The following is a 14,804-nucleotide window of genomic DNA, read 5'->3' as shown; positions in this document are numbered from 1 at the left end:
AGCGCGAAAGCAACATCTGCACGGCGATGCACTGAGTTAATCGAGTGATGCGCTTCAGTATGTGCTTCGGCAACCTTTTTTGTATGCGTACAAGAGCTTGGAAGTCTTGGCGCTACATAGCAATATAGAGTATAGTTTCGCTGCACTTCTATCGATGCTATGGAAGTCCGCCTGTCCAGCACTATACCACCATACTCATTAAAGGGGTCCACCTACAGAGCTAAGGCCCACTCCCTTTTAAAATACTAATTAGCACCTTTCTTTTGATACCCATATCGTACAAACACATACTAGAGTCACCCCTGGTCCAACTTTATGGCGATATCTCGAAAAGGGGTCCACCTACAGAGCTAAGGCCCACTCCCTTTTAAAATACTCATTAACAATTTTCATTTGATACCCATATCGTAAAAACACATTCTAGGGTCACCCCTGGTCCACCTTTATGGCGGTATCTCGAAAAGGCGTCCACCTACAGAGCTAAGGCCCACTCCCGTTTAAAATACTCATTAACACCTTTCATTTGATACCCATATCGTACACACACATTCTAAGGCCCACTTCCTTTTAAAATACTCACTAACACCTTTCATTTGATACACATATCGTACAAACACATTCTATAGTCACCCCTGGTCCACCCTTAAAGCGATATCTCGAAAAGGCGTCCACCTACAGACCTATGGACCATTACCTTTTAAAATACTCGTTACCACCTTTCATTTGATACCCATATTGTACAAACATATTCTAAGGCCCACTTGCTTTTAAAATAATCATTAACACCTTTCATTTGATACCCATATCGTATAAACACATTCTAGAGTCACCCCTGCTCCACCTTTATGGCGATATCTCAAAACGGCGGCCACCTACTCATTAGCACCTTTCATTTGATACCCATATCGTACAAACACATTCTAGAGTCACCCCTGTTCCACCTTTATGCCGATATCTCGAAAAGTCGTCCACCTACAGAGCTAAGGCCCACTCCTTTTTAAAATACTCATTAGCACCTTTCATTTGAAACCCATATCGTACAAATAAGTTCTAGAGTCACCCCCGGTCTACCTTTATGGCGATATCTCGAAAACGAGCCCACCTACAGAGCTAATGCCCACTCCCTTTTAAAATAATCATTAGCACCTTTTATTTGATACCCATATCGTACAAACACATTCTATAGTCACCCCTGGTCCACCTTTATGGCGATATCTCGAAAAGGCGTCCACATACTCATTAGCACCTTTCATTTGATACCCATCTCGTACAAACACATTCTAAGACCCACTTCTTTTTAAAATACTCATTACCACCTTTCATTTGATACCCATATCGTACAAACACATTCTAGAGTCACCCCTGGTCCAACTTTATGGCGATATCTCGAAAAGGGGTCCTCCTACAGAGCTAAGGCCCACTTCGTTTTAAAAAACCCATTAGCACTTTTCATTTGATACCCATATCGTACAAAAACATTCTATAGTCACCCCTGGTCCACCTTTATGGCGATATCTCGAAAAGGCGTCGACGTACTCATTAGCACCTTTCATTTGATACCCATATCGTACAAACAAATTCTAAGGTCTACATCCTTTTAAAATACTCACTATCACCTTTCATTTGATACACATATCGTACAAATGCATTGTAGAGTCACCCCTGGTCCACCCTTAAGGCGATATCTCGAAAAGGGGTCCACCTAAAGACCTAAGGACCACTATCTTTTACAATACTCGTTACCACCTTTCATTTGATACCCATATTGTACAAACACATTCTAGAGCCACCCCTGGTCCAACTTTATGGCGATATCTCTTAAAGGGGTACACCTACAGGGCTAAGACCCACTCCCATTTAAAATACTCATTAGCACCTTTCATTTGATACCCATATCGGTCAAGCACATTCTAGAGTCACCTCTGGTCCACCTTTATGGCAATATTTCGAAAAGGCGTCCACCTAAAGAGCTAAGGCGCACTCCCTTTTAAAATACTCATTGCCACCTTTCATTTGATACCCATATCGTACAAACACATTCTAGATTCACCCCTGGTCCAACTTTATGGCGATATCTCGAAAAGGGGTCCTCCTACAGAGCTAAGGCCCACTCCGTTTTAAAAAACTCATTAGCACCTTTAATTTGATACCCATATCGTACAAACACATTCTATAGTCACGCCTGGTCCACCTTTATGGCGATGTCTCGAAAAGGCGTCCACCTACTCATTAGCACCTTTCATTTGATATCCATCTCGTACAAACACATTCTAAGGATCACTGCCATTTAAAATACTCCCTCACACCCTTCATTTGATACCGATATCGGACAAACATATTCTAGAGTCACCCCCGATCCACCTTTATGGCGATATCTCGAAAAAGGGTCCACCTACAGAGCTAAGGCCCACTCCGTTTTAAAAAACTCATTAGCACCTTTCATTTGATACCCATATCGTACAAACACATTCTATAGTCACCCCTGGTCCACCCTTATGGAAATATCTCGAAAAGGCGTCCACCTACGCATTAGCACCTTTCATTTGATACCCATCTCGTACAAACACTTTCTAAGACCAACTCCTTTTTAAAATATTACTCACCCCTGTTCCACCTTTATGGCGATATCTCTAAAAGTCGTCCACCTACAGAGCTAAGGCCCACTCCTTTTTAAGATACTCATTACCACCTTTCATTTGATACCCATATCGTACAAACACGTTCTAGAGTCATCCCCGGTCCACCTTTATGTCGATATCTCGAAAACGGGTCCACCTACAGAGCTAAGGCCCACTCGCTTTTAAAATACTTATTAGCACCTTTCATTTGATACCCATATCGTACAAACACGTTCTAGAGTCACCCCCGGTCCACCTTTATGGCGATATCTCGAAAACGGGTCCACCTACAGAGCTAAGGCCCACTCCCTTTCAAAATACTCATTAGCACCTTTTATTTGATACCCATATCGTACAAACACATTATAGACTCACCCCTGTTCCACCTTTATGGCGATATCTCTAAAAGTCGTCCACCTACAGAGCTAAGGCCCACTCCTTTTTAAAATACTCATTACCACCTTTCATTTGATACCCATATCGTACAAACACGTTCTAGAGTCATCCCCGGTCCACCTTTATGTCGATATCTCGAAAACGGGTCCACCTACAGAGCTAAGGCCCACTCGCTTTTAAAATACTTATTAGCACCTTTCATTTGATACCCATATCGTACAAACACGTTCTAGAGTCACCCCCGGTCCACCTTTATGGCGATATCTCGAAAACGGGTCCACCTACAGAGCTAAGGCCCACTCCCTTTCAAAATACTCATTAGCACCTTTTATTTGATACCCATATCGTACAAACACATTATAGACTCACCCCTGTTCCACCTTTATGGCGATATCTCTAAAAGTCGTCCACCTACAGAGCTAAGGCCCACTCCTTTTTAAAATACTCATTACCACCTTTCATTTGATACCCATATCGTACAAACACGTTCTAGAGTCATCCCCGGTCCACCTTTATGTCGATATCTCGAAAACGGGTCCACCTACAGAGCTAAGGCCCACTCGCTTTTAAAATACTTATTAGCACCTTTCATTTGATACCCATATCGTACAAACACGTTCTAGAGTCATCCCCGGTCCACCTTTATGTCCATATCTCGAAAACGTGTCCACCTACAGAGCTAAGGCCCACTCGCTTTTAAAATACTCACTAACACCTTTCATTTGATACCCATATCGTACAAAAACATTCTAGAGTCACGCCCGGTCCACCTTTATGGCGATATCTCGAAAACGGGTCCACCTACAGAGCTAAGGCCCACTCCCTTTTAAAATACTCATTAGAACCTTTCACTTGATACCCATATCGTACAAACACATTCTAGAGTCACCCCCGGTCCACCTTTATGGCGATATCTCGAAAACAGGTCGAAAAGGCGTCCACCTATAGAACTAAGGTCAACTCGCTTTTAAAATACTCACTAACCCCTTTCATTTGATACCCATATCGTACAAATAAATTCTAGGGTCACCCCTGGTCCACCTCTATGGCGATATCTCGAAAAGGCGTCCACCTATAGAACTAAGGCCAACTCCCTTTTAAAATACTCATTAACACTTTTCATTTGATTCCCATATCGTACAAACAAATTTCAAGGCCCACTTCCTATTAAAATACTTATTAGCACATTTCGTTTTACACCCATATCGTACAAACACATTCTAAAGTCACCCCTGGTCTACCTATATGGCGATATCTCGAAAAGACGTCCACCTACTCATTAGCACCTTTAATTTGATACCCATCTCGTACAAACACATTCTAAGGTTCACTTCCTTTTAAAATACTCACTAACACCTTTCATTTGATACCTAAATCGTACAAACATATTCTAGAGTCACCCCTGGTCCACCTTTATGGCGATGTCTCGAAAAGTCGTCCACCTACAGAGCTAAGGCCCACTCTTTTTAAAATACTCATTACCACCTTTCATTTGATACCCATATCGTACAAACACATTCTAGAGTCACCCCCGGTCCAACTTTATGGCGATATTTCGAAAACGGGTTCCCCTACAGAGCTAAGGTCCACTCCCTTTTAAAATACTCATTAGCACCTTTCATTTGATACCCATATCGTACAGCCACATTCTAAGGCCCACATCCTTTTAAAATACTCACTAGCACCTTTTATTTGATACTCATATCGCACAAACACATTCTAGAGTCGCCCCTGGTCCACCCTTAAGGCGATATCTCGAAAAGGCGTCCACCTACAGAGCTAAGGACAACTAACTTTTAAAATACTCGTTACCACCTTTCATTTGATACCCATATCGCATAAACACATTCTAGAGCCACCCCTGGACCAACTTTATGGCAATATCTCTTAAAGGGGTCCACCTACAGAGCTAAGGCCCACTCCCTTTTAAAATACTCATTACTACCTTTCATTTGATACCCATATCGTACAAACACATTTTAGAGTCACCCCTGGTCACCTTTATGGTGATATCTCGAAAACGGGTCCACCTACAGAGCTGAGGCCCACTCCCTTTTAAAATACTCAATAGCACCTTTCATTTGATACCCCTATCGTACAAACACATACTAGAGTCACCCCTGGTCCACCTTTATGGCAATATCTCGAAAAGGAGTCCACCTAAAGATCTAAGGCCCACTCCCTTTTAAAATACTCATTAGCACCTTTCTTTTGATACCCATATCGTACAAACACATACTAGAGTCACCCCTGGTCCAACTTTATGGCGATATCTCGAAAAGGGGTCCACCTACAGAGCTAAGGCCCACTCCCTTTTAAAATACTCATTAACAATTTTCATTTGATACCCATATTGTACAAACACATTCTAGAGTCACCCCTGGTCCAACTTTATGGCGATATCTCTTAAAGGGGTCCACCTACAGAGCTAAGGCCCACTCCCTTTTAAAATATTCATTAGCACCTTTCATTTGATACCCATATTGTACAAACACATTCTAGAGTCAGCCTTGGTCCAACTCTATGGTGATATCTCTTAAAGGGGTCCACCTACAGAGCTAAGGCCCACTCCCTTTTAAAATACTCATTAACACCTTTCATTTGATACCCATATCGTACACACACATTCTAAGGCCCATTTCCTTTAAAATACTCACTACCACCTTTCATTTGATACACATATCGTACAAACATATTATAGAGTCACCCCTGGTCCACCCTTAAAGCGATATCTCGAAAAGGCGTCCACCTACAGACCTATGGACCATTACCTTTTAAAATACTCGTTACCACCTTTCATTCGATACCCATATTGTACAAACATATTCTAAGGCACACTTCCTTTTAAAATACTCATTAACACCTTTCATTTGATACCCATATCGTACAAACACATTCTAAAGTCACCCCTGGTCCAACTTTATGACTATATCTCGAAAAGCCCTCCACCTATAGAACTAAGGTCAACTCCCTTTTAAAATACTCACTAACACCTTTCATTTGATACCCATATCGTACAAACAAATTCTTGGGTCACCCCTGGTCCACCTTTATGTCGATATCTCAAAAAGGCGTCCACCTACTCATTAGCACCTTTCATTTGATTCCCATATCGTACAAACACATTCCAAGGCCCACTTACGTTTAAAATACTCATTAACACCTTTCATTTGATACCCATATCGTACAAACACATTCTATAGTCACCCCTGGTCCAACTTTATGACGATATCTCGAAAAGGCGTCCACCTACTCATTAGCACCTATAATTTGATACCCATCTCGTACAAACACATTCTAAGGCCCACTTCCATTTAAAATACCCATTCACACCTTTCATTTGATACCCATATCATAAAAACACATTCTAGAGTCACACCTGCTCCACCTTTATGTCGATATCTCAAAAAGGCGTCCACCTACTCATTAGCACCTTTCATTTGATACCCATATCGTACAAACACATTCTAAGGCCCACTTCCTTTTAAAATACACACCAACACCTTTCATTTGATACCCATATCGTACAAACTCATTCTAGAGTCACCCCTGGTCCACCTTTATGGCGATATCTCGAAAAGTCGTCCACCTACAGAGCTATGGCCCACTCCTTTTTAAAATACTCATTACCACCTTTCATTTGATACCCATATCGTACAAACACATTCTAGAGTCACCCCCGGTCCACCTTTATGGCGATATCTCGAAAAGGCGTCCACCTAAAGAGCTAAGGCCCTCTCCCTTTTAAAATACTCATTACCGCCTTTCATTTGATTCCCATATCGTACAAACAAATTCTAGGGTCACCCCTGGTCCACCTCTATGGCGATATCTCGAAAAGGCGTCCACCTATAGAACTAAGGCCAACACCCTTTTAAAATACTCATTAACACTTTTCATTTGATTCCCATATCGTTCAAACACATTCCAAGGCCCACTTCCTTTTAAAATACTCATTAACACCTTTCAATTGATACCCATATCGTACAAACACATTCTAAAGTCACCCCTGGTCCAACTTTATGGCGATATCTCGAAAAGGCGTCCACCTACTCATTAGCACCTTTAATTTGATACCCATCTCGTACAAACACATTCTAAGACCCACTTCCATTTAACATACCCATTCACACCTTTCATTTGATACCCATATCATAAAAACACATTCTAGAGTCACACCTGCTCCACCTTTATGGCGATATCTCAAAAAGGCGTTCACCTTCTCATTAGCACCTTTCATTTGATACCCATATCGTACAAACACATTCTAAGGCCCACTTCCTTTTAAAATACACACCAACACCTTTCATTTGATACCCATATCGTACAAACTCATTCTAGAGTCACACCTGGTCCACCTTTGTGGCGATATCTCGAAAAGTCGTCCACGTACAGAGCTATGGCCCACTCTTTTTAAAATACTTATTACCACCTTTCATTTGATACCCATATCGTACAAACATATTCTAGAGTCACCCCCGGTCCACCTTTATGGCGATATCTCGAAAAGGCGTCCACCTAAAGAGCTAAGGCCCACTCCCTTTTAAAATACTCATTACCGCCTTTCATTTGATTCCCATACCGTACAAATAAATTCTAGGGTCACCCCTGGTCCACCTCTATGGCGATATCTCGAAAAGGTGTCCACCTATAGAACTAAGGCCAACACCCTTTTAAAATACTCATTAACACTTTTCATTTGATTCCCATATCGTTCAAACACATTCCAAGGCCCACTTCCTTTTAAAATACTCATTAACACCTTTCAATTGATACCCATATCGTACAAACACATTCTAAAGTCACCCCTGGTCCAACTTTAAGGCGATATCTCGAAAAGGCGTCCACCTACTCATTAGCACCTTTAATTTGATACCCATCTCGTACAAACACATTCTAAGGCCCACTTCCATTTAAAATACCCATCCGCATCTTTCATTTGATACCCATATCGTAAAAACACATTCTAGAGTCACACCTGCTCCACCTTTATGGCGATATCTCAAAAAGGCGTCCACCTACTAATTAGCGCCTTTCATTTGATACCCATATCGTACAAACACATTCTAAGGCCCACTTCCATTTAAAATACCCATTCGCACCTTTCATTTGATACCCTTATCGTACAAGCACATTCTAGGGTCACCCTGGTTCACCTTTGTGGCGATATCTCGAAAAATCGTCCACCTACAGAGCTATGGCCCACTCCTTCTTAAAATACTCATTACCACCTTTCATTTGATTCCCATATCGTACAAACACTTTCTAGAGTCACCCCTGGTCCAACTTTATGGCGATATCTCGAAAAGGGGTCCTCCTATAGAGCTAAGGCCCACTCCGTTTTAAAAAACTCATTAGAACCTTTCGTTTGATATCCATATCGTACAAACACATTCTATAGTCACCCCTGGTCCACATTTATGGCGATATCTCGAAAAGGCGTCCACCTACTCGTTAGCACCTTTCATTTGATACCCCTATCGTACAAACACATTCTAGAGTCACCCCTTGTCCGCCTTTATGGCGATATCTCGAAAAGTCGTCCACCTACGGAGCTAGGGCCCACTCCTTTTTAAAATACTTATTACCACCTTTCATTTGATACCCATATCGTACAAACACATTCTAGAGTCACCCCCGGTCCACATTTATAGCGATATCTCGAAAGGGCGTCCACCTAAAGAGCTAAGGCCCACTCCCTTTTAAAATACTCATTACCACCTTTCATTTGATACCCATATCGTACAAACACATTCTAGAGTGACCCCTGGTCCAACTTTATGGCGATATCTCGAAAAAGGGTCCACCTACAGAGCTAAGACCCACTTCCTTTTAAAATTATCATTAGCCCCTTTCATTTGATACCCATATCGTACAAACACATTCTAGAGTCACCCCTGGTCCAACTTTATGGCGATATCTCGAAAAGGGGTCCTCCTACAGAGCTAAGGCCCACTCTGTTTTAAAAAACTCATTAGCACCTTTGATTTGATACCCATATCGTACAAACACATTCTAGAGTCACCCCTGGTCCACCTTTATGGCGATATCTCGAAAATTCGTTCACCTAGAGAGCTAGGGCCCACTCCTTTTTAAAATACTCATTACCACCTTTCATTTGATACCCATATCGTACAAATACATTCTAGAGTCACCCCCGGTCCACCTTTATGGCGATATCTCGAAAAGGCGTCCACCTAAAGAGCTAAGGCCCACTCCCTTTTAAAATACTCATTACCACCTTTCATTTGATACCCATATCGTACAGACACATTCTAGAGTCACCCCTGGTCCAACTTTATGGCGATATCTCGAAAAGTCGTCCACCTAGAGAGCTAGGGCCCACTCCTTTTTAAAATAATCATTACCTCCTTTCGTTTCATACCCATATCGTAAAAACACATACTAGAGTCACCCCCGGGTCCAACTTTATGGCGATATCTCGAAAAGGGGTCCACCTACAGAGCTAAGGCCCACTCCCTTTTATAATACTCATTAACAATTTTCATTTGATACCCATATCGTAAAAACACATTCTAGGGTGACCCCTGGTCCACCTTTATGGCGTCCACTTACAGAGCTAAGGGCAACTCCCTTTTAAAATACTCATTAACACCTTTCATTTGATACCCATATCGTACAGACACATTCTAGAGTCACCCCCGGTCCACCTTTATGGCGATATCTCGAAAACGAGTCCACCTATAGAACTTAGGCCCACTCCCTTTTAAAATACTCACTAACACATTTTATATAATACCCATATCGTACAAACACTTTCTAGAGTCACCCCTGGTCCTCAAAAAGGCGTCCACCTAACCATTAGCACCTTTCATTTGATACCCATATCGTACAAACACATTCTAGAGTCACCCCCGGTCCACCTTTATGGCGATATCTCGAAAACGAGTTCACCTATAGAACTTAGGCCCACTCCCTTTTAAAATACTCACTAACACATTTTATATAATACCCATATCGTACAAACACTTTCTAGAGTCACCCCTGGTCCTCAAAAAGGCGTCCACCTAACCATTAGCACCTTTCATTTGATACCCATATCGTACAAACACATTCTAGAGTCACCCCCGGTCCACCTTTATGGCGATATCTCGAAAAGGCGTTCACCTACAGAGCTAAGGCCCACTCCGTTTTAAAATACTCATTAACAATTTTCATTTGATACTCATATCGTAAAAACACATCCTAGGGTCACCCCTGGTCCACCTTTATGGCGGTATCTCGAAAAGGCGTCCACCTACAGCGCTAGGGCCCACTCCCTTTTAAAATACTCATTAACACCTTTCATTTGATACCCATATCGTACACACACATTCTAAGTCCCACTTCCTTTTAAAATACCCATTCACACCTTTCATTTGATACCCATATCGTAAAATCACATTCTAGAGTCACACCTGCTCCACCTTTATGGCGATATCTCAAAAAGGCGTCCACCTACTCATTTGCACCTTTCATTTGATACCCATGTCGTACAAACACATTCTAGAGTCACCCCCGGTCCACCTTTATGGCGATATCTCGAGAAAGGGTCCACCTATAGAACTTAGGCCCACTCCATTTTAAAATACTCATTAACACATTTTATATAATACCCATATCGTACAAACACTTTCTAGAGTCACCCATGGTCCATCTTTATGGCAATATCTCGAAAAGGCGTCCACCTATAGAACTAAGGTCAACTCCCTTTTTAAATACTCACTAACACCTTTCATTTGATACCCATATCGTACAAACAAATTCTAGGGTCACCCCTGGTCCACCTCTATGGCGATATCTCGAAAAGGCTTTCACCTAAAGAGCTAAGACCTTTATATCGTAAAAACACATTCTAGGGTCACCCCTGGTCCACCTTTATGGCGGTATCTCGAAGAGGCGTCCACCTACAGAGCTACGACCCACTCCCTTTTAAAATACTCATTAACACCTTTCATTTGATACCCGTATCGTACACACACATTCTAAGGCCCACTTCCTTTTAAAATACTCACTACCACCTTTCATTTGATACACATATCGTACAAACACATTCTATAGTCACCCCTGGTCCAACTTTATGACGATATCTCGAAAATGCGTCCACCTACTCATTAGCACCTATAATTTGATACCCATCTCGTACAAACACATTCTAAGGCCCACTTCCATTTAAAATACCCATTCACACCTTTCGTTTGATACCCATATCATAAAAACACATTCTAGAGTCACACCTGCTCCACCTTTATGTCGATATCTCAAAAAGGCGTCCACCTACTCATTAGCACCTTTCATTTGATACCCATATCGTACAAACACATTCTAAGGCCCACTTCCTTTTAAAATACACACCAACACCTTTCATTTGATACCCATATCGTACAAACTCATTCTAGAGTCACCCCTGGTCCACCTTTATGGCGATATCTCGAAAAGTCGTCCACCTACATAGCTATGGCCCACTCCTTTTTAAAATACTCATTACCACCTTTCATTTGATACCCATATCGTACAAACAAATTCTAGAGTCACCCCCGGTCCACCTTTATGGCGATATCTCGAAAAGGCGTCCACCTAAAGAGCTAAGGCCCTCTCCCTTTTAAAATACTCATTACCGCCTTTCATTTGATTCCCATATCGTACAAACAAATTCTAGGGTCACCCCTGGTCCACCTCTATGGCGATATCTCGAAAAGGCGTCCACCTATAGAACTAAGGCCAACACCCTTTTAAAATACTCATTAACACTTTTCATTTGATTCCCATATCGTTCAAACACATTCCAAGGCCCACTTCCTTTTAAAATACTCATTAACACCTTTCAATTGATACCCATATCGTACAAACACATTCTAAAGTCACCCCTGGTCCAACTTTATGGCGATATCTCGAAAAGGCGTCCACCTACTCATTAGCACCTTTAATTTGATACCCATCTCGTACAAACACATTCTAAGGCCCACTTCCATTTAACATACCCATTCACACCTTTCATTTGATACCCATATCATAAAAACACATTCTAGAGTCACACCTGCTCCACCTTTATGGCGATATCACAAAAAGGCGTTCACCTTCTCATTAGCACCTTTCATTTGATACCCATATCGTACAAACACATTCTAAGGCCCACTTCCTTTTAAAATACACACCAACACCTTTCATTTGATACCCATATCGTACAAACTCATTCTAGAGTCACACCTGGTCGACCTTTGTGGCGATATCTCGAAAAGTCGTCCACGTACAGAGCTATGGCCCACTCTTTTTAAAATACTTATTACCACCTTTCATTTGATACCCATATCGTACAAACACATTCTAGAGTCACCCCCGGTCCACCTTTATGGCGATATCTCGAAAAGGCGTCCACCTAAAGAGCTAAGGCCCACTCCCTTTTAAAATACTCATTACCGCCTTTCATTTGATTCCCATACCGTACAAACAAATTCTAGGGTCACCCCTGGTCCACCTCTATGGCGATATCTCGAAAAGGTGTCCACCTATAGAACTAAGGCCAACACCCTTTTAAAATACTCATTAACACTTTTCATTTGATTCCCATATCGTTCAAACACATTCCAAGGCCCACTTCCTTTTAAAATACTCATTAACACCTTTCAATTGATACCCATATCGTACAAACACATTCTAAAGTCACCCCTGGTCCAACTTTAAGGCGATATCTCGAAAAGGCGTCCACCTACTCATTAGCACCTTTAATTTGATACCCATCTCGTACAAACACATTCTAAGGCCCACTTCCATTTAAAATACCCATCCGCATCTTTCATTTGATACCCATATCGTAAAAACACATTCTAGAGTCACACCTGCTCCACCTTTATGGCGATATCTCAAAAAGGCGTCCACCTACTAATTAGCACCTTTCATTTGATACCCATATCGTACAAACACATTCTAAGGCCCACTTCCATTTAAAATACCCATTCGCACCTTTCATTTGATACCCTTATCGTACAAGCACATTCTAGGGTCACCCTGGTTCACCTTTGTGGCGATATCTCGAAAAATCGTCCACCTACAGAGCTATGGCCCACTCCTTCTTAAAATACTCATTACCACCTTTCATTTGATTCCCATATCGTACAAACACTTTCTAGAGTCACCCCTGGTCCAACTTTATGGCGATATCTCGAAAAGGTGTCCTCCTATAGAGCTAAGGCCCACTCCGTTTTAAAAAACTCATTAGAACCTTTCGTTTGATATCCATATCGTACAAACACATTCTATAGTCACCCCTGGTCCACATTTATGGCGATATCTCGAAAAGGCGTCCACCTACTCGTTAGCACCTTTCATTTGATACCCCTATCGTACAAACACATTCTAGAGTCACCCCTTGTCCGCCTTTATGGCGATATCTCGAAAAGTCGTCCACCTACGGAGCTAGGGCCCACTCCTTTTTGAAATACTTATTACCACCTTTCATTTGATACCCATATCGTACAAACACATTCTAGAGTCACCCCCGGTCCACATTTATAGCGATATCTCGAAAGGGCGTCCACCTAAAGAGCTAAGGCCCACTCCCTTTTAAAATACTCATTACCACCTTTCATTTGATACCCATATCGTACAAACACATTCTAGAGTGACCCCTGGTCCAACTTTATGGCGATATCTCGAAAAAGGGTCCACCTACAGAGCTAAGACCCACTTCCTTTTAAAATTATCATTAGCCCCTTTCATTTGATACCCATATCGTACAAACACATTCTAGAGTCACCCCTGGTCCAACTTTATGGCGATATCTCGAAAAGGGGTCCTCCTACAGAGCTAAGGCCCACTCTGTTTTAAAAAACTCATTAGCACCTTTGATTTGATACCCATATCGTACAAACACATTCTAGAGTCACCCCTGGTCCACCTTTATGGCGATATCTCGAAAATTCGTCCACCTAGAGAGCTAGGGCCCACTCCTTTTTAAAATACTCATTACCACCTTTCATTTGATACCCATATCGTACAAATACATTCTAGAGTCACCCCCGGTCCACCTTTATGGCGATATCTCGAAAAGGCGTCCACCTAAAGAGCTAAGGCCCACTCCCTTTTAAAATACTCATTACCACCTTTCATTTGATACCCATATCGTACAGACACATTCTAGAGTCACCCCTGGTCCAACTTTATGGCGATATCTCGAAAAGTCGTCCACCTAGAGAGCTAGGGCCCACTCCTTTTTAAAATAATCATTACCTCCTTTCGTTTCATACCCATATCGTAAAAACACATACTAGAGTCACCCCCGGGTCCAACTTTATGGCGATATCTCGAAAAGGGGTCCACCTACAGAGCTAAGGCCCACTCCCTTTTATAATACTCATTAACAATTTTCATTTGATACCCATATCGTAAAAACACATTCTAGGGTGACCCCTGGGCCACCTTTATGGCGTCCACTTACAGAGCTAAGGGCAACTCTCTTTTAAAATACTCATTAACACCTTTCATTTGATACCCATATCGTACAGACACATTCTAGAGTCACCCCCGGTCCACCTTTATGGCGATATCTCGAAAACGAGTCCACCTATAGAACTTAGGCCCACTCCTTTTTAAAATACTCACTAACACATTTTATATAATACCCATATCGTACAAACACTTTCTAGAGTCACCCCTGGTCCTCAAAAAGGCGTCCACCTAACCATTAACACCTTTCATTTGATACCCATATCGTACAAACACATTCTAGAGTCACCCCCGGTCCACCTTTATGGCGATATCTCGAAAACGAGTCCACCTATAGAACTTAGGCCC

The sequence above is a fragment of the Eurosta solidaginis genome, chromosome X (assembly GCF_040869045.1).
Source record: "Eurosta solidaginis isolate ZX-2024a chromosome X, ASM4086904v1, whole genome shotgun sequence".
Classification (NCBI taxonomy): domain Eukaryota; kingdom Metazoa; phylum Arthropoda; class Insecta; order Diptera; family Tephritidae; genus Eurosta; species Eurosta solidaginis.
The sequence above is the reverse complement of the archived record's forward strand: the minus strand, read 5'-3'. Positions refer to the sequence as shown.